This window comes from Euprymna scolopes, unplaced genomic scaffold, assembly GCF_053919585.1.
Source record: "Euprymna scolopes isolate OS-2025 unplaced genomic scaffold, ASM5391958v1 sca7, whole genome shotgun sequence".
In the NCBI taxonomy this organism is placed as follows: domain Eukaryota; kingdom Metazoa; phylum Mollusca; class Cephalopoda; order Sepiida; family Sepiolidae; genus Euprymna; species Euprymna scolopes.
The window spans coordinates 602409-619986 of record NW_027633768.1 but is presented as its reverse complement, the minus strand read 5'-3'; the positions used below and the strand labels follow the sequence as shown (position 1 = coordinate 619986).

Here is a 17578-nt window from a genome sequence, read left to right as displayed (position 1 = left end):
CCGCTCTCAATGGAGTTGGGCGCCGGGTCGGGATTTTTTGACTAACTCTGAATTTTCCCTGACCTGGCGACTGGTCCGAAAAGCACTGCCCCTCTTCGACGAATTCAGCAAGTACAAACAACATACAAGCGCCTGGTGCCCGCGCTGCGACGAACACAGGCTCGAGACCCTCGGGCATGCGTTTTTTAGTTGCAGCCGGATCCAGGCCCTATTGGAATACGTCGAAGGGGTAACGGCCCGCATCGATGCCGAGTGCCCGCTCGAACTCGACGAAGGATATTTTGTTTACAACATGGAGCCGCCGTTCCCCAGGGAGGAAAGAATGGTTTTCCTGGCGATCCTAGCAGTGGCGCGCATGGTGATATGGATCACGCGCCTCAAGTTGGTCCGCGAAGGGATATCTGTTCCAGATCGGGATCTGATCGTTTACTTTAAACATCTGCTTAAAGTAAAGATCAGATGCGATTGGAGGAGGTTGCCTCGAGCGGAGTTTAATAAGAGGTGGGTGCACAACACTAGTCTGTGCATCCGTCGAGGAGCCAAGTTCCAATACGTGTTCCCTCCTTAAGCATGGCACGGGCGGTGCTGGGTCCTTCGGAACCCATCCCTGCTTAGTTTAGCATAATCAAGTAAAGAGACTCTTGACTGGTGGTATAAACGAGATCCCGCCCCTGTTATTATTTTCGGTGCTAGAGAACCTCTGAGTCCACCCGCTCCCCCGTTACCTGCTTTTTGTTTTGGATGTAATCCTGGTCTTTCCCCCAGTACTCAGAGGTCACCAATCAACCCCTCCTCCCGTTGTTTTTCTTTTCTCCTATTAAGGCTTCACCCCAACCCCATATAGGGATCACCCTGCTTGTTTTCGGTTTCCCGGAAAACAGTGGGGGGTCTAGACGTTAGATTAGTAGGGGGGGTCAATACTAACAAACCAAGTAGGCTTTATTTTTTATGTTTAAATTGAACTCTTTTGACTAGCTTGCCCCACTCCACGTGTTTTTACAATTAATTACAAACTGTACATAATTTTAATGAATTTGAACTTTTTGAACTTTTAACAAATGCACTCACACACACTATTTTGTTTTTGTTTTAAAAAAAAAAAAAAAAAAAAAAAAAAAAAAAAAAAAAAAAAAAAAAAAAATGCACACACAACACACAGACAAGTTTTTTGTTGCAAATTGTAAATATGTTATTTTTACACTGAACGCTGGGGTTATTAGTTAGATTAGGATCCACAGAGTGAATGAGGTATTTTGGTAAATGTTGCCAGTCAAGAGTAAGACTCCAAAGTCTGCATTGTTAATAATGTTAAATAGTCACAAAGACCCTGTACCCTCCCCCTCCCAATTTCTTATAGGGCCTTGTGCCTAATTTTGTTTTTAGTAATCATTGCATGTTTTTTGTAAAATGTATTTTTTATAAGATAATATGTACTTTTTACCGGAAATAAAATATATAAATAAGATCAAAGTGTAGTATCTGTTCTTATCAGCTTAATATCTGATAGGTCCCTCGCATGGAGGGATCACGATATTAAACTGATTTTTGGAACTCGGTCAAGGGTTAGGAGCTTGCTCCCCCTTCTCCACGGGTTGGCCTGGTATTGCACTGCCTCCAGGAGTTAACAGCCCCGATTCTGACCCCAGCTCGCTCGGGAAAGAGTCAGAAAACGCAATCCCAAAAACAGACTGACTACTACTTTGATCTTACTACTAAACTAAACGACTTTGTTGGTCCTTACTTCCCTTTACTTAGTTGTTGCTGGCTTTGCTTTCGTTCGCTTTCGGTTCGGTCCGCTCGGCTGGATGGACCGTTCGTTGGTCTCATTAGCTGGATGACGGAGGCGGGCGGGCGGCCCTCCTTGGCCGCTGCCTGCGATCGACGCTTCCACTAGTAGAGAGGGGCCGGGGGTAGGGGGGTCGTTGTCGCTCTGCCCGCAACCTTTGCCGCCCGGACCGGTCCACTGACGACCCCGGCCCCGGAGGGAGCCCCTTTATCGCTTCTCGGCCTCTTCTGGCTAAGATCAAAGTGTAGTATCTGTTCTTATCAGCTTAATATCTGATAGGTCCCTCGCATGGAGGGATCACGATATTAAACTGATTTTTGGAACTCGGTCAAGGGTTAGGAGCTTGCTCCCCCTTCTCCACGGGTTGGCCTGGTATTGCACTGCCTCCAGGAGTTAACAGCCCCGATTCTGACCCCAGCTCGCTCGGGAAAGAGTCAGAAAACGCAATCCCAAAAACAGACTGACTACTACTTTGATCTTACTACTAAACTAAACGACTTTGTTGGTCCTTACTTCCCTTTACTTAGTTGTTGCTGGCTTTGCTTTCGTTCGCTTTCGGTTCGGTCCGCTCGGCTGGATGGACCGTTCGTTGGTCTCATTAGCTGGATGACGGAGGCGGGCGGGCGGCCCTCCTTGGCCGCTGCCTGCGATCGACGCTTCCACTAGTAGAGAGGGGCCGGGGGTAGGGGGGTCGTTGTCGCTCTGCCCGCAACCTTTGCCGCCCGGACCGGTCCACTGACGACCCCGGCCCCGGAGGGAGCCCCTTTATCGCTTCTCGGCCTCTTCTGGCTAAGATCAAAGTGTAGTATCTGTTCTTATCAGCTTAATATCTGATAGGTCCCTCGCATGGAGGGATCACGATATTAAACTGATTTTTGGAACTCGGTCAAGGGTTAGGAGCTTGCTCCCCCTTCTCCACGGGTTGGCCTGGTATTGCACTGCCTCCAGGAGTTAACAGCCCCGATTCTGACCCCAGCTCGCTCGGGAAAGAGTCAGAAAACGCAATCCCAAAAACAGACTGACTACTACTTTGATCTTACTACTAAACTAAACGACTTTGTTGGTCCTTACTTCCCTTTACTTAGTTGTTGCTGGCTTTGCTTTCGTTCGCTTTCGGTTCGGTCCGCTCGGCTGGATGGACCGTTCGTTGGTCTCATTAGCTGGATGACGGAGGCGGGCGGGCGGCCCTCCTTGGCCGCTGCCTGCGATCGACGCTTCCACTAGTAGAGAGGGGCCGGGGGTAGGGGGGTCGTTGTCGCTCTGCCCGCAACCTTTGCCGCCCGGACCGGTCCACTGACGACCCCGGCCCCGGAGGGAGCCCCTTTATCGCTTCTCGGCCTCTTCTGGCTAAGATCAAAGTGTAGTATCTGTTCTTATCAGCTTAATATCTGATAGGTCCCTCGCATGGAGGGATCACGATATTAAACTGATTTTTGGAACTCGGTCAAGGGTTAGGAGCTTGCTCCCCCTTCTCCACGGGTTGGCCTGGTATTGCACTGCCTCCAGGAGTTAACAGCCCCGATTCTGACCCCAGCTCGCTCGGGAAAGAGTCAGAAAACGCAATCCCAAAAACAGACTGACTACTACTTTGATCTTACTACTAAACTAAACGACTTTGTTGGTCCTTACTTCCCTTTACTTAGTTGTTGCTGGCTTTGCTTTCGTTCGCTTTCGGTTCGGTCCGCTCGGCTGGATGGACCGTTCGTTGGTCTCATTAGCTGGATGACGGAGGCGGGCGGGCGGCCCTCCTTGGCCGCTGCCTGCGATCGACGCTTCCACTAGTAGAGAGGGGCCGGGGGTAGGGGGGTCGTTGTCGCTCTGCCCGCAACCTTTGCCGCCCGGACCGGTCCACTGACGACCCCGGCCCCGGAGGGAGCCCCTTTATCGCTTCTCGGCCTCTTCTGGCTAAGATCAAAGTGTAGTATCTGTTCTTATCAGCTTAATATCTGATAGGTCCCTCGCATGGAGGGATCACGATATTAAACTGATTTTTGGAACTCGGTCAAGGGTTAGGAGCTTGCTCCCCCTTCTCCACGGGTTGGCCTGGTATTGCACTGCCTCCAGGAGTTAACAGCCCCGATTCTGACCCCAGCTCGCTCGGGAAAGAGTCAGAAAACGCAATCCCAAAAACAGACTGACTACTACTTTGATCTTACTACTAAACTAAACGACTTTGTTGGTCCTTACTTCCCTTTACTTAGTTGTTGCTGGCTTTGCTTTCGTTCGCTTTCGGTTCGGTCCGCTCGGCTGGATGGACCGTTCGTTGGTCTCATTAGCTGGATGACGGAGGCGGGCGGGCGGCCCTCCTTGGCCGCTGCCTGCGATCGACGCTTCCACTAGTAGAGAGGGGCCGGGGGTAGGGGGGTCGTTGTCGCTCTGCCCGCAACCTTTGCCGCCCGGACCGGTCCACTGACGACCCCGGCCCCGGAGGGAGCCCCTTTATCGCTTCTCGGCCTCTTCTGGCTAAGATCAAAGTGTAGTATCTGTTCTTATCAGCTTAATATCTGATAGGTCCCTCGCATGGAGGGATCACGATATTAAACTGATTTTTGGAACTCGGTCAAGGGTTAGGAGCTTGCTCCCCCTTCTCCACGGGTTGGCCTGGTATTGCACTGCCTCCAGGAGTTAACAGCCCCGATTCTGACCCCAGCTCGCTCGGGAAAGAGTCAGAAAACGCAATCCCAAAAACAGACTGACTACTACTTTGATCTTACTACTAAACTAAACGACTTTGTTGGTCCTTACTTCCCTTTACTTAGTTGTTGCTGGCTTTGCTTTCGTTCGCTTTCGGTTCGGTCCGCTCGGCTGGATGGACCGTTCGTTGGTCTCATTAGCTGGATGACGGAGGCGGGCGGGCGGCCCTCCTTGGCCGCTGCCTGCGATCGACGCTTCCACTAGTAGAGAGGGGCCGGGGGTAGGGGGGTCGTTGTCGCTCTGCCCGCAACCTTTGCCGCCCGGACCGGTCCACTGACGACCCCGGCCCCGGAGGGAGCCCCTTTATCGCTTCTCGGCCTCTTCTGGCTAAGATCAAAGTGTAGTATCTGTTCTTATCAGCTTAATATCTGATAGGTCCCTCGCATGGAGGGATCACGATATTAAACTGATTTTTGGAACTCGGTCAAGGGTTAGGAGCTTGCTCCCCCTTCTCCACGGGTTGGCCTGGTATTGCACTGCCTCCAGGAGTTAACAGCCCCGATTCTGACCCCAGCTCGCTCGGGAAAGAGTCAGAAAACGCAATCCCAAAAACAGACTGACTACTACTTTGATCTTACTACTAAACTAAACGACTTTGTTGGTCCTTACTTCCCTTTACTTAGTTGTTGCTGGCTTTGCTTTCGTTCGCTTTCGGTTCGGTCCGCTCGGCTGGATGGACCGTTCGTTGGTCTCATTAGCTGGATGACGGAGGCGGGCGGGCGGCCCTCCTTGGCCGCTGCCTGCGATCGACGCTTCCACTAGTAGAGAGGGGCCGGGGGTAGGGGGGTCGTTGTCGCTCTGCCCGCAACCTTTGCCGCCCGGACCGGTCCACTGACGACCCCGGCCCCGGAGGGAGCCCCTTTATCGCTTCTCGGCCTCTTCTGGCTAAGATCAAAGTGTAGTATCTGTTCTTATCAGCTTAATATCTGATAGGTCCCTCGCATGGAGGGATCACGATATTAAACTGATTTTTGGAACTCGGTCAAGGGTTAGGAGCTTGCTCCCCCTTCTCCACGGGTTGGCCTGGTATTGCACTGCCTCCAGGAGTTAACAGCCCCGATTCTGACCCCAGCTCGCTCGGGAAAGAGTCAGAAAACGCAATCCCAAAAACAGACTGACTACTACTTTGATCTTACTACTAAACTAAACGACTTTGTTGGTCCTTACTTCCCTTTACTTAGTTGTTGCTGGCTTTGCTTTCGTTCGCTTTCGGTTCGGTCCGCTCGGCTGGATGGACCGTTCGTTGGTCTCATTAGCTGGATGACGGAGGCGGGCGGGCGGCCCTCCTTGGCCGCTGCCTGCGATCGACGCTTCCACTAGTAGAGAGGGGCCGGGGGTAGGGGGGTCGTTGTCGCTCTGCCCGCAACCTTTGCCGCCCGGACCGGTCCACTGACGACCCCGGCCCCGGAGGGAGCCCCTTTATCGCTTCTCGGCCTCTTCTGGCTAAGATCAAAGTGTAGTATCTGTTCTTATCAGCTTAATATCTGATAGGTCCCTCGCATGGAGGGATCACGATATTAAACTGATTTTTGGAACTCGGTCAAGGGTTAGGAGCTTGCTCCCCCTTCTCCACGGGTTGGCCTGGTATTGCACTGCCTCCAGGAGTTAACAGCCCCGATTCTGACCCCAGCTCGCTCGGGAAAGAGTCAGAAAACGCAATCCCAAAAACAGACTGACTACTACTTTGATCTTACTACTAAACTAAACGACTTTGTTGGTCCTTACTTCCCTTTACTTAGTTGTTGCTGGCTTTGCTTTCGTTCGCTTTCGGTTCGGTCCGCTCGGCTGGATGGACCGTTCGTTGGTCTCATTAGCTGGATGACGGAGGCGGGCGGGCGGCCCTCCTTGGCCGCTGCCTGCGATCGACGCTTCCACTAGTAGAGAGGGGCCGGGGGTAGGGGGGTCGTTGTCGCTCTGCCCGCAACCTTTGCCGCCCGGACCGGTCCACTGACGACCCCGGCCCCGGAGGGAGCCCCTTTATCGCTTCTCGGCCTCTTCTGGCTAAGATCAAAGTGTAGTATCTGTTCTTATCAGCTTAATATCTGATAGGTCCCTCGCATGGAGGGATCACGATATTAAACTGATTTTTGGAACTCGGTCAAGGGTTAGGAGCTTGCTCCCCCTTCTCCACGGGTTGGCCTGGTATTGCACTGCCTCCAGGAGTTAACAGCCCCGATTCTGACCCCAGCTCGCTCGGGAAAGAGTCAGAAAACGCAATCCCAAAAACAGACTGACTACTACTTTGATCTTACTACTAAACTAAACGACTTTGTTGGTCCTTACTTCCCTTTACTTAGTTGTTGCTGGCTTTGCTTTCGTTCGCTTTCGGTTCGGTCCGCTCGGCTGGATGGACCGTTCGTTGGTCTCATTAGCTGGATGACGGAGGCGGGCGGGCGGCCCTCCTTGGCCGCTGCCTGCGATCGACGCTTCCACTAGTAGAGAGGGGCCGGGGGTAGGGGGGTCGTTGTCGCTCTGCCCGCAACCTTTGCCGCCCGGACCGGTCCACTGACGACCCCGGCCCCGGAGGGAGCCCCTTTATCGCTTCTCGGCCTCTTCTGGCTAAGATCAAAGTGTAGTATCTGTTCTTATCAGCTTAATATCTGATAGGTCCCTCGCATGGAGGGATCACGATATTAAACTGATTTTTGGAACTCGGTCAAGGGTTAGGAGCTTGCTCCCCCTTCTCCACGGGTTGGCCTGGTATTGCACTGCCTCCAGGAGTTAACAGCCCCGATTCTGACCCCAGCTCGCTCGGGAAAGAGTCAGAAAACGCAATCCCAAAAACAGACTGACTACTACTTTGATCTTACTACTAAACTAAACGACTTTGTTGGTCCTTACTTCCCTTTACTTAGTTGTTGCTGGCTTTGCTTTCGTTCGCTTTCGGTTCGGTCCGCTCGGCTGGATGGACCGTTCGTTGGTCTCATTAGCTGGATGACGGAGGCGGGCGGGCGGCCCTCCTTGGCCGCTGCCTGCGATCGACGCTTCCACTAGTAGAGAGGGGCCGGGGGTAGGGGGGTCGTTGTCGCTCTGCCCGCAACCTTTGCCGCCCGGACCGGTCCACTGACGACCCCGGCCCCGGAGGGAGCCCCTTTATCGCTTCTCGGCCTCTTCTGGCTAAGATCAAAGTGTAGTATCTGTTCTTATCAGCTTAATATCTGATAGGTCCCTCGCATGGAGGGATCACGATATTAAACTGATTTTTGGAACTCGGTCAAGGGTTAGGAGCTTGCTCCCCCTTCTCCACGGGTTGGCCTGGTATTGCACTGCCTCCAGGAGTTAACAGCCCCGATTCTGACCCCAGCTCGCTCGGGAAAGAGTCAGAAAACGCAATCCCAAAAACAGACTGACTACTACTTTGATCTTACTACTAAACTAAACGACTTTGTTGGTCCTTACTTCCCTTTACTTAGTTGTTGCTGGCTTTGCTTTCGTTCGCTTTCGGTTCGGTCCGCTCGGCTGGATGGACCGTTCGTTGGTCTCATTAGCTGGATGACGGAGGCGGGCGGGCGGCCCTCCTTGGCCGCTGCCTGCGATCGACGCTTCCACTAGTAGAGAGGGGCCGGGGGTAGGGGGGTCGTTGTCGCTCTGCCCGCAACCTTTGCCGCCCGGACCGGTCCACTGACGACCCCGGCCCCGGAGGGAGCCCCTTTATCGCTTCTCGGCCTCTTCTGGCTAAGATCAAAGTGTAGTATCTGTTCTTATCAGCTTAATATCTGATAGGTCCCTCGCATGGAGGGATCACGATATTAAACTGATTTTTGGAACTCGGTCAAGGGTTAGGAGCTTGCTCCCCCTTCTCCACGGGTTGGCCTGGTATTGCACTGCCTCCAGGAGTTAACAGCCCCGATTCTGACCCCAGCTCGCTCGGGAAAGAGTCAGAAAACGCAATCCCAAAAACAGACTGACTACTACTTTGATCTTACTACTAAACTAAACGACTTTGTTGGTCCTTACTTCCCTTTACTTAGTTGTTGCTGGCTTTGCTTTCGTTCGCTTTCGGTTCGGTCCGCTCGGCTGGATGGACCGTTCGTTGGTCTCATTAGCTGGATGACGGAGGCGGGCGGGCGGCCCTCCTTGGCCGCTGCCTGCGATCGACGCTTCCACTAGTAGAGAGGGGCCGGGGGTAGGGGGGTCGTTGTCGCTCTGCCCGCAACCTTTGCCGCCCGGACCGGTCCACTGACGACCCCGGCCCCGGAGGGAGCCCCTTTATCGCTTCTCGGCCTCTTCTGGCTAAGATCAAAGTGTAGTATCTGTTCTTATCAGCTTAATATCTGATAGGTCCCTCGCATGGAGGGATCACGATATTAAACTGATTTTTGGAACTCGGTCAAGGGTTAGGAGCTTGCTCCCCCTTCTCCACGGGTTGGCCTGGTATTGCACTGCCTCCAGGAGTTAACAGCCCCGATTCTGACCCCAGCTCGCTCGGGAAAGAGTCAGAAAACGCAATCCCAAAAACAGACTGACTACTACTTTGATCTTACTACTAAACTAAACGACTTTGTTGGTCCTTACTTCCCTTTACTTAGTTGTTGCTGGCTTTGCTTTCGTTCGCTTTCGGTTCGGTCCGCTCGGCTGGATGGACCGTTCGTTGGTCTCATTAGCTGGATGACGGAGGCGGGCGGGCGGCCCTCCTTGGCCGCTGCCTGCGATCGACGCTTCCACTAGTAGAGAGGGGCCGGGGGTAGGGGGGTCGTTGTCGCTCTGCCCGCAACCTTTGCCGCCCGGACCGGTCCACTGACGACCCCGGCCCCGGAGGGAGCCCCTTTATCGCTTCTCGGCCTCTTCTGGCTAAGATCAAAGTGTAGTATCTGTTCTTATCAGCTTAATATCTGATAGGTCCCTCGCATGGAGGGATCACGATATTAAACTGATTTTTGGAACTCGGTCAAGGGTTAGGAGCTTGCTCCCCCTTCTCCACGGGTTGGCCTGGTATTGCACTGCCTCCAGGAGTTAACAGCCCCGATTCTGACCCCAGCTCGCTCGGGAAAGAGTCAGAAAACGCAATCCCAAAAACAGACTGACTACTACTTTGATCTTACTACTAAACTAAACGACTTTGTTGGTCCTTACTTCCCTTTACTTAGTTGTTGCTGGCTTTGCTTTCGTTCGCTTTCGGTTCGGTCCGCTCGGCTGGATGGACCGTTCGTTGGTCTCATTAGCTGGATGACGGAGGCGGGCGGGCGGCCCTCCTTGGCCGCTGCCTGCGATCGACGCTTCCACTAGTAGAGAGGGGCCGGGGGTAGGGGGGTCGTTGTCGCTCTGCCCGCAACCTTTGCCGCCCGGACCGGTCCACTGACGACCCCGGCCCCGGAGGGAGCCCCTTTATCGCTTCTCGGCCTCTTCTGGCTAAGATCAAAGTGTAGTATCTGTTCTTATCAGCTTAATATCTGATAGGTCCCTCGCATGGAGGGATCACGATATTAAACTGATTTTTGGAACTCGGTCAAGGGTTAGGAGCTTGCTCCCCCTTCTCCACGGGTTGGCCTGGTATTGCACTGCCTCCAGGAGTTAACAGCCCCGATTCTGACCCCAGCTCGCTCGGGAAAGAGTCAGAAAACGCAATCCCAAAAACAGACTGACTACTACTTTGATCTTACTACTAAACTAAACGACTTTGTTGGTCCTTACTTCCCTTTACTTAGTTGTTGCTGGCTTTGCTTTCGTTCGCTTTCGGTTCGGTCCGCTCGGCTGGATGGACCGTTCGTTGGTCTCATTAGCTGGATGACGGAGGCGGGCGGGCGGCCCTCCTTGGCCGCTGCCTGCGATCGACGCTTCCACTAGTAGAGAGGGGCCGGGGGTAGGGGGGTCGTTGTCGCTCTGCCCGCAACCTTTGCCGCCCGGACCGGTCCACTGACGACCCCGGCCCCGGAGGGAGCCCCTTTATCGCTTCTCGGCCTCTTCTGGCTAAGATCAAAGTGTAGTATCTGTTCTTATCAGCTTAATATCTGATAGGTCCCTCGCATGGAGGGATCACGATATTAAACTGATTTTTGGAACTCGGTCAAGGGTTAGGAGCTTGCTCCCCCTTCTCCACGGGTTGGCCTGGTATTGCACTGCCTCCAGGAGTTAACAGCCCCGATTCTGACCCCAGCTCGCTCGGGAAAGAGTCAGAAAACGCAATCCCAAAAACAGACTGACTACTACTTTGATCTTACTACTAAACTAAACGACTTTGTTGGTCCTTACTTCCCTTTACTTAGTTGTTGCTGGCTTTGCTTTCGTTCGCTTTCGGTTCGGTCCGCTCGGCTGGATGGACCGTTCGTTGGTCTCATTAGCTGGATGACGGAGGCGGGCGGGCGGCCCTCCTTGGCCGCTGCCTGCGATCGACGCTTCCACTAGTAGAGAGGGGCCGGGGGTAGGGGGGTCGTTGTCGCTCTGCCCGCAACCTTTGCCGCCCGGACCGGTCCACTGACGACCCCGGCCCCGGAGGGAGCCCCTTTATCGCTTCTCGGCCTCTTCTGGCTAAGATCAAAGTGTAGTATCTGTTCTTATCAGCTTAATATCTGATAGGTCCCTCGCATGGAGGGATCACGATATTAAACTGATTTTTGGAACTCGGTCAAGGGTTAGGAGCTTGCTCCCCCTTCTCCACGGGTTGGCCTGGTATTGCACTGCCTCCAGGAGTTAACAGCCCCGATTCTGACCCCAGCTCGCTCGGGAAAGAGTCAGAAAACGCAATCCCAAAAACAGACTGACTACTACTTTGATCTTACTACTAAACTAAACGACTTTGTTGGTCCTTACTTCCCTTTACTTAGTTGTTGCTGGCTTTGCTTTCGTTCGCTTTCGGTTCGGTCCGCTCGGCTGGATGGACCGTTCGTTGGTCTCATTAGCTGGATGACGGAGGCGGGCGGGCGGCCCTCCTTGGCCGCTGCCTGCGATCGACGCTTCCACTAGTAGAGAGGGGCCGGGGGTAGGGGGGTCGTTGTCGCTCTGCCCGCAACCTTTGCCGCCCGGACCGGTCCACTGACGACCCCGGCCCCGGAGGGAGCCCCTTTATCGCTTCTCGGCCTCTTCTGGCTAAGATCAAAGTGTAGTATCTGTTCTTATCAGCTTAATATCTGATAGGTCCCTCGCATGGAGGGATCACGATATTAAACTGATTTTTGGAACTCGGTCAAGGGTTAGGAGCTTGCTCCCCCTTCTCCACGGGTTGGCCTGGTATTGCACTGCCTCCAGGAGTTAACAGCCCCGATTCTGACCCCAGCTCGCTCGGGAAAGAGTCAGAAAACGCAATCCCAAAAACAGACTGACTACTACTTTGATCTTACTACTAAACTAAACGACTTTGTTGGTCCTTACTTCCCTTTACTTAGTTGTTGCTGGCTTTGCTTTCGTTCGCTTTCGGTTCGGTCCGCTCGGCTGGATGGACCGTTCGTTGGTCTCATTAGCTGGATGACGGAGGCGGGCGGGCGGCCCTCCTTGGCCGCTGCCTGCGATCGACGCTTCCACTAGTAGAGAGGGGCCGGGGGTAGGGGGGTCGTTGTCGCTCTGCCCGCAACCTTTGCCGCCCGGACCGGTCCACTGACGACCCCGGCCCCGGAGGGAGCCCCTTTATCGCTTCTCGGCCTCTTCTGGCTAAGATCAAAGTGTAGTATCTGTTCTTATCAGCTTAATATCTGATAGGTCCCTCGCATGGAGGGATCACGATATTAAACTGATTTTTGGAACTCGGTCAAGGGTTAGGAGCTTGCTCCCCCTTCTCCACGGGTTGGCCTGGTATTGCACTGCCTCCAGGAGTTAACAGCCCCGATTCTGACCCCAGCTCGCTCGGGAAAGAGTCAGAAAACGCAATCCCAAAAACAGACTGACTACTACTTTGATCTTACTACTAAACTAAACGACTTTGTTGGTCCTTACTTCCCTTTACTTAGTTGTTGCTGGCTTTGCTTTCGTTCGCTTTCGGTTCGGTCCGCTCGGCTGGATGGACCGTTCGTTGGTCTCATTAGCTGGATGACGGAGGCGGGCGGGCGGCCCTCCTTGGCCGCTGCCTGCGATCGACGCTTCCACTAGTAGAGAGGGGCCGGGGGTAGGGGGGTCGTTGTCGCTCTGCCCGCAACCTTTGCCGCCCGGACCGGTCCACTGACGACCCCGGCCCCGGAGGGAGCCCCTTTATCGCTTCTCGGCCTCTTCTGGCTAAGATCAAAGTGTAGTATCTGTTCTTATCAGCTTAATATCTGATAGGTCCCTCGCATGGAGGGATCACGATATTAAACTGATTTTTGGAACTCGGTCAAGGGTTAGGAGCTTGCTCCCCCTTCTCCACGGGTTGGCCTGGTATTGCACTGCCTCCAGGAGTTAACAGCCCCGATTCTGACCCCAGCTCGCTCGGGAAAGAGTCAGAAAACGCAATCCCAAAAACAGACTGACTACTACTTTGATCTTACTACTAAACTAAACGACTTTGTTGGTCCTTACTTCCCTTTACTTAGTTGTTGCTGGCTTTGCTTTCGTTCGCTTTCGGTTCGGTCCGCTCGGCTGGATGGACCGTTCGTTGGTCTCATTAGCTGGATGACGGAGGCGGGCGGGCGGCCCTCCTTGGCCGCTGCCTGCGATCGACGCTTCCACTAGTAGAGAGGGGCCGGGGGTAGGGGGGTCGTTGTCGCTCTGCCCGCAACCTTTGCCGCCCGGACCGGTCCACTGACGACCCCGGCCCCGGAGGGAGCCCCTTTATCGCTTCTCGGCCTCTTCTGGCTAAGATCAAAGTGTAGTATCTGTTCTTATCAGCTTAATATCTGATAGGTCCCTCGCATGGAGGGATCACGATATTAAACTGATTTTTGGAACTCGGTCAAGGGTTAGGAGCTTGCTCCCCCTTCTCCACGGGTTGGCCTGGTATTGCACTGCCTCCAGGAGTTAACAGCCCCGATTCTGACCCCAGCTCGCTCGGGAAAGAGTCAGAAAACGCAATCCCAAAAACAGACTGACTACTACTTTGATCTTACTACTAAACTAAACGACTTTGTTGGTCCTTACTTCCCTTTACTTAGTTGTTGCTGGCTTTGCTTTCGTTCGCTTTCGGTTCGGTCCGCTCGGCTGGATGGACCGTTCGTTGGTCTCATTAGCTGGATGACGGAGGCGGGCGGGCGGCCCTCCTTGGCCGCTGCCTGCGATCGACGCTTCCACTAGTAGAGAGGGGCCGGGGGTAGGGGGGTCGTTGTCGCTCTGCCCGCAACCTTTGCCGCCCGGACCGGTCCACTGACGACCCCGGCCCCGGAGGGAGCCCCTTTATCGCTTCTCGGCCTCTTCTGGCTAAGATCAAAGTGTAGTATCTGTTCTTATCAGCTTAATATCTGATAGGTCCCTCGCATGGAGGGATCACGATATTAAACTGATTTTTGGAACTCGGTCAAGGGTTAGGAGCTTGCTCCCCCTTCTCCACGGGTTGGCCTGGTATTGCACTGCCTCCAGGAGTTAACAGCCCCGATTCTGACCCCAGCTCGCTCGGGAAAGAGTCAGAAAACGCAATCCCAAAAACAGACTGACTACTACTTTGATCTTACTACTAAACTAAACGACTTTGTTGGTCCTTACTTCCCTTTACTTAGTTGTTGCTGGCTTTGCTTTCGTTCGCTTTCGGTTCGGTCCGCTCGGCTGGATGGACCGTTCGTTGGTCTCATTAGCTGGATGACGGAGGCGGGCGGGCGGCCCTCCTTGGCCGCTGCCTGCGATCGACGCTTCCACTAGTAGAGAGGGGCCGGGGGTAGGGGGGTCGTTGTCGCTCTGCCCGCAACCTTTGCCGCCCGGACCGGTCCACTGACGACCCCGGCCCCGGAGGGAGCCCCTTTATCGCTTCTCGGCCTCTTCTGGCTAAGATCAAAGTGTAGTATCTGTTCTTATCAGCTTAATATCTGATAGGTCCCTCGCATGGAGGGATCACGATATTAAACTGATTTTTGGAACTCGGTCAAGGGTTAGGAGCTTGCTCCCCCTTCTCCACGGGTTGGCCTGGTATTGCACTGCCTCCAGGAGTTAACAGCCCCGATTCTGACCCCAGCTCGCTCGGGAAAGAGTCAGAAAACGCAATCCCAAAAACAGACTGACTACTACTTTGATCTTACTACTAAACTAAACGACTTTGTTGGTCCTTACTTCCCTTTACTTAGTTGTTGCTGGCTTTGCTTTCGTTCGCTTTCGGTTCGGTCCGCTCGGCTGGATGGACCGTTCGTTGGTCTCATTAGCTGGATGACGGAGGCGGGCGGGCGGCCCTCCTTGGCCGCTGCCTGCGATCGACGCTTCCACTAGTAGAGAGGGGCCGGGGGTAGGGGGGTCGTTGTCGCTCTGCCCGCAACCTTTGCCGCCCGGACCGGTCCACTGACGACCCCGGCCCCGGAGGGAGCCCCTTTATCGCTTCTCGGCCTCTTCTGGCTAAGATCAAAGTGTAGTATCTGTTCTTATCAGCTTAATATCTGATAGGTCCCTCGCATGGAGGGATCACGATATTAAACTGATTTTTGGAACTCGGTCAAGGGTTAGGAGCTTGCTCCCCCTTCTCCACGGGTTGGCCTGGTATTGCACTGCCTCCAGGAGTTAACAGCCCCGATTCTGACCCCAGCTCGCTCGGGAAAGAGTCAGAAAACGCAATCCCAAAAACAGACTGACTACTACTTTGATCTTACTACTAAACTAAACGACTTTGTTGGTCCTTACTTCCCTTTACTTAGTTGTTGCTGGCTTTGCTTTCGTTCGCTTTCGGTTCGGTCCGCTCGGCTGGATGGACCGTTCGTTGGTCTCATTAGCTGGATGACGGAGGCGGGCGGGCGGCCCTCCTTGGCCGCTGCCTGCGATCGACGCTTCCACTAGTAGAGAGGGGCCGGGGGTAGGGGGGTCGTTGTCGCTCTGCCCGCAACCTTTGCCGCCCGGACCGGTCCACTGACGACCCCGGCCCCGGAGGGAGCCCCTTTATCGCTTCTCGGCCTCTTCTGGCTAAGATCAAAGTGTAGTATCTGTTCTTATCAGCTTAATATCTGATAGGTCCCTCGCATGGAGGGATCACGATATTAAACTGATTTTTGGAACTCGGTCAAGGGTTAGGAGCTTGCTCCCCCTTCTCCACGGGTTGGCCTGGTATTGCACTGCCTCCAGGAGTTAACAGCCCCGATTCTGACCCCAGCTCGCTCGGGAAAGAGTCAGAAAACGCAATCCCAAAAACAGACTGACTACTACTTTGATCTTACTACTAAACTAAACGACTTTGTTGGTCCTTACTTCCCTTTACTTAGTTGTTGCTGGCTTTGCTTTCGTTCGCTTTCGGTTCGGTCCGCTCGGCTGGATGGACCGTTCGTTGGTCTCATTAGCTGGATGACGGAGGCGGGCGGGCGGCCCTCCTTGGCCGCTGCCTGCGATCGACGCTTCCACTAGTAGAGAGGGGCCGGGGGTAGGGGGGTCGTTGTCGCTCTGCCCGCAACCTTTGCCGCCCGGACCGGTCCACTGACGACCCCGGCCCCGGAGGGAGCCCCTTTATCGCTTCTCGGCCTCTTCTGGCTAAGATCAAAGTGTAGTATCTGTTCTTATCAGCTTAATATCTGATAGGTCCCTCGCATGGAGGGATCACGATATTAAACTGATTTTTGGAACTCGGTCAAGGGTTAGGAGCTTGCTCCCCCTTCTCCACGGGTTGGCCTGGTATTGCACTGCCTCCAGGAGTTAACAGCCCCGATTCTGACCCCAGCTCGCTCGGGAAAGAGTCAGAAAACGCAATCCCAAAAACAGACTGACTACTACTTTGATCTTACTACTAAACTAAACGACTTTGTTGGTCCTTACTTCCCTTTACTTAGTTGTTGCTGGCTTTGCTTTCGTTCGCTTTCGGTTCGGTCCGCTCGGCTGGATGGACCGTTCGTTGGTCTCATTAGCTGGATGACGGAGGCGGGCGGGCGGCCCTCCTTGGCCGCTGCCTGCGATCGACGCTTCCACTAGTAGAGAGGGGCCGGGGGTAGGGGGGTCGTTGTCGCTCTGCCCGCAACCTTTGCCGCCCGGACCGGTCCACTGACGACCCCGGCCCCGGAGGGAGCCCCTTTATCGCTTCTCGGCCTCTTCTGGCTAAGATCAAAGTGTAGTATCTGTTCTTATCAGCTTAATATCTGATAGGTCCCTCGCATGGAGGGATCACGATATTAAACTGATTTTTGGAACTCGGTCAAGGGTTAGGAGCTTGCTCCCCCTTCTCCACGGGTTGGCCTGGTATTGCACTGCCTCCAGGAGTTAACAGCCCCGATTCTGACCCCAGCTCGCTCGGGAAAGAGTCAGAAAACGCAATCCCAAAAACAGACTGACTACTACTTTGATCTTACTACTAAACTAAACGACTTTGTTGGTCCTTACTTCCCTTTACTTAGTTGTTGCTGGCTTTGCTTTCGTTCGCTTTCGGTTCGGTCCGCTCGGCTGGATGGACCGTTCGTTGGTCTCATTAGCTGGATGACGGAGGCGGGCGGGCGGCCCTCCTTGGCCGCTGCCTGCGATCGACGCTTCCACTAGTAGAGAGGGGCCGGGGGTAGGGGGGTCGTTGTCGCTCTGCCCGCAACCTTTGCCGCCCGGACCGGTCCACTGACGACCCCGGCCCCGGAGGGAGCCCCTTTATCGCTTCTCGGCCTCTTCTGGCTAAGATCAAAGTGTAGTATCTGTTCTTATCAGCTTAATATCTGATAGGTCCCTCGCATGGAGGGATCACGATATTAAACTGATTTTTGGAACTCGGTCAAGGGTTAGGAGCTTGCTCCCCCTTCTCCACGGGTTGGCCTGGTATTGCACTGCCTCCAGGAGTTAACAGCCCCGATTCTGACCCCAGCTCGCTCGGGAAAGAGTCAGAAAACGCAATCCCAAAAACAGACTGACTACTACTTTGATCTTACTACTAAACTAAACGACTTTGTTGGTCCTTACTTCCCTTTACTTAGTTGTTGCTGGCTTTGCTTTCGTTCGCTTTCGGTTCGGTCCGCTCGGCTGGATGGACCGTTCGTTGGTCTCATTAGCTGGATGACGGAGGCGGGCGGGCGGCCCTCCTTGGCCGCTGCCTGCGATCGACGCTTCCACTAGTAGAGAGGGGCCGGGGGTAGGGGGGTCGTTGTCGCTCTGCCCGCAACCTTTGCCGCCCGG

The 17578-nt window shown here is 54.2% G+C and overlaps 28 non-coding genes and 1 pseudogene across 28 annotated transcripts; all 29 read left to right on the top strand.

The window, feature by feature from the left end:
• Positions 1 to 1430: 1430 nt before the first annotated feature.
• LOC145275527 (U2 spliceosomal RNA) lies at positions 1431 to 1638 on the top strand (annotated as a pseudogene).
• A 357-nt stretch (positions 1639 to 1995) lies between these two features.
• On the top strand, positions 1996 to 2196 carry LOC145275492 (U2 spliceosomal RNA). Its single transcript, XR_013867315.1, has one exon. It is a non-coding gene; the product is annotated as a U2 spliceosomal RNA (small nuclear RNA).
• A 357-nt stretch (positions 2197 to 2553) lies between these two features.
• Positions 2554 to 2754, top strand: LOC145275491 (U2 spliceosomal RNA). The gene has a single exon (XR_013867314.1). It is a non-coding gene; the product is annotated as a U2 spliceosomal RNA (small nuclear RNA).
• A 357-nt stretch (positions 2755 to 3111) lies between these two features.
• LOC145275490 (U2 spliceosomal RNA) lies at positions 3112 to 3312 on the top strand. The gene has a single exon (XR_013867313.1). It is a non-coding gene; the product is annotated as a U2 spliceosomal RNA (small nuclear RNA).
• A 357-nt stretch (positions 3313 to 3669) lies between these two features.
• On the top strand, positions 3670 to 3870 carry LOC145275489 (U2 spliceosomal RNA). The gene has a single exon (XR_013867312.1). It is a non-coding gene; the product is annotated as a U2 spliceosomal RNA (small nuclear RNA).
• A 357-nt stretch (positions 3871 to 4227) lies between these two features.
• Positions 4228 to 4428, top strand: LOC145275488 (U2 spliceosomal RNA). The gene has a single exon (XR_013867311.1). It is a non-coding gene; the product is annotated as a U2 spliceosomal RNA (small nuclear RNA).
• Positions 4429 to 4785: 357 nt separating this feature from the next.
• LOC145275486 (U2 spliceosomal RNA) lies at positions 4786 to 4986 on the top strand. The gene has a single exon (XR_013867310.1). It is a non-coding gene; the product is annotated as a U2 spliceosomal RNA (small nuclear RNA).
• A 357-nt stretch (positions 4987 to 5343) lies between these two features.
• LOC145275485 (U2 spliceosomal RNA) lies at positions 5344 to 5544 on the top strand. The gene has a single exon (XR_013867309.1). It is a non-coding gene; the product is annotated as a U2 spliceosomal RNA (small nuclear RNA).
• Positions 5545 to 5901: 357 nt separating this feature from the next.
• Positions 5902 to 6102, top strand: LOC145275484 (U2 spliceosomal RNA). Its single transcript, XR_013867308.1, has one exon. It is a non-coding gene; the product is annotated as a U2 spliceosomal RNA (small nuclear RNA).
• Positions 6103 to 6459: 357 nt separating this feature from the next.
• Positions 6460 to 6660, top strand: LOC145275483 (U2 spliceosomal RNA). Its single transcript, XR_013867307.1, has one exon. It is a non-coding gene; the product is annotated as a U2 spliceosomal RNA (small nuclear RNA).
• A 357-nt stretch (positions 6661 to 7017) lies between these two features.
• On the top strand, positions 7018 to 7218 carry LOC145275482 (U2 spliceosomal RNA). Its single transcript, XR_013867306.1, has one exon. It is a non-coding gene; the product is annotated as a U2 spliceosomal RNA (small nuclear RNA).
• A 357-nt stretch (positions 7219 to 7575) lies between these two features.
• On the top strand, positions 7576 to 7776 carry LOC145275480 (U2 spliceosomal RNA). Its single transcript, XR_013867304.1, has one exon. It is a non-coding gene; the product is annotated as a U2 spliceosomal RNA (small nuclear RNA).
• Positions 7777 to 8133: 357 nt separating this feature from the next.
• LOC145275479 (U2 spliceosomal RNA) lies at positions 8134 to 8334 on the top strand. The gene has a single exon (XR_013867303.1). It is a non-coding gene; the product is annotated as a U2 spliceosomal RNA (small nuclear RNA).
• A 357-nt stretch (positions 8335 to 8691) lies between these two features.
• LOC145275478 (U2 spliceosomal RNA) lies at positions 8692 to 8892 on the top strand. The gene has a single exon (XR_013867302.1). It is a non-coding gene; the product is annotated as a U2 spliceosomal RNA (small nuclear RNA).
• Positions 8893 to 9249: 357 nt separating this feature from the next.
• Positions 9250 to 9450, top strand: LOC145275477 (U2 spliceosomal RNA). The gene has a single exon (XR_013867301.1). It is a non-coding gene; the product is annotated as a U2 spliceosomal RNA (small nuclear RNA).
• A 357-nt stretch (positions 9451 to 9807) lies between these two features.
• On the top strand, positions 9808 to 10008 carry LOC145275475 (U2 spliceosomal RNA). The gene has a single exon (XR_013867300.1). It is a non-coding gene; the product is annotated as a U2 spliceosomal RNA (small nuclear RNA).
• A 357-nt stretch (positions 10009 to 10365) lies between these two features.
• LOC145275474 (U2 spliceosomal RNA) lies at positions 10366 to 10566 on the top strand. Its single transcript, XR_013867299.1, has one exon. It is a non-coding gene; the product is annotated as a U2 spliceosomal RNA (small nuclear RNA).
• A 357-nt stretch (positions 10567 to 10923) lies between these two features.
• LOC145275473 (U2 spliceosomal RNA) lies at positions 10924 to 11124 on the top strand. Its single transcript, XR_013867298.1, has one exon. It is a non-coding gene; the product is annotated as a U2 spliceosomal RNA (small nuclear RNA).
• Positions 11125 to 11481: 357 nt separating this feature from the next.
• Positions 11482 to 11682, top strand: LOC145275472 (U2 spliceosomal RNA). Its single transcript, XR_013867297.1, has one exon. It is a non-coding gene; the product is annotated as a U2 spliceosomal RNA (small nuclear RNA).
• Positions 11683 to 12039: 357 nt separating this feature from the next.
• LOC145275471 (U2 spliceosomal RNA) lies at positions 12040 to 12240 on the top strand. The gene has a single exon (XR_013867296.1). It is a non-coding gene; the product is annotated as a U2 spliceosomal RNA (small nuclear RNA).
• Positions 12241 to 12597: 357 nt separating this feature from the next.
• LOC145275470 (U2 spliceosomal RNA) lies at positions 12598 to 12798 on the top strand. The gene has a single exon (XR_013867295.1). It is a non-coding gene; the product is annotated as a U2 spliceosomal RNA (small nuclear RNA).
• A 357-nt stretch (positions 12799 to 13155) lies between these two features.
• On the top strand, positions 13156 to 13356 carry LOC145275468 (U2 spliceosomal RNA). Its single transcript, XR_013867293.1, has one exon. It is a non-coding gene; the product is annotated as a U2 spliceosomal RNA (small nuclear RNA).
• Positions 13357 to 13713: 357 nt separating this feature from the next.
• LOC145275467 (U2 spliceosomal RNA) lies at positions 13714 to 13914 on the top strand. The gene has a single exon (XR_013867292.1). It is a non-coding gene; the product is annotated as a U2 spliceosomal RNA (small nuclear RNA).
• A 357-nt stretch (positions 13915 to 14271) lies between these two features.
• LOC145275466 (U2 spliceosomal RNA) lies at positions 14272 to 14472 on the top strand. The gene has a single exon (XR_013867291.1). It is a non-coding gene; the product is annotated as a U2 spliceosomal RNA (small nuclear RNA).
• A 357-nt stretch (positions 14473 to 14829) lies between these two features.
• On the top strand, positions 14830 to 15030 carry LOC145275464 (U2 spliceosomal RNA). Its single transcript, XR_013867290.1, has one exon. It is a non-coding gene; the product is annotated as a U2 spliceosomal RNA (small nuclear RNA).
• A 357-nt stretch (positions 15031 to 15387) lies between these two features.
• LOC145275463 (U2 spliceosomal RNA) lies at positions 15388 to 15588 on the top strand. The gene has a single exon (XR_013867289.1). It is a non-coding gene; the product is annotated as a U2 spliceosomal RNA (small nuclear RNA).
• Positions 15589 to 15945: 357 nt separating this feature from the next.
• On the top strand, positions 15946 to 16146 carry LOC145275462 (U2 spliceosomal RNA). The gene has a single exon (XR_013867288.1). It is a non-coding gene; the product is annotated as a U2 spliceosomal RNA (small nuclear RNA).
• Positions 16147 to 16503: 357 nt separating this feature from the next.
• LOC145275461 (U2 spliceosomal RNA) lies at positions 16504 to 16704 on the top strand. Its single transcript, XR_013867287.1, has one exon. It is a non-coding gene; the product is annotated as a U2 spliceosomal RNA (small nuclear RNA).
• A 357-nt stretch (positions 16705 to 17061) lies between these two features.
• LOC145275460 (U2 spliceosomal RNA) lies at positions 17062 to 17262 on the top strand. Its single transcript, XR_013867286.1, has one exon. It is a non-coding gene; the product is annotated as a U2 spliceosomal RNA (small nuclear RNA).
• The last annotated feature ends 316 nt before the right edge of the window (positions 17263 to 17578 follow it).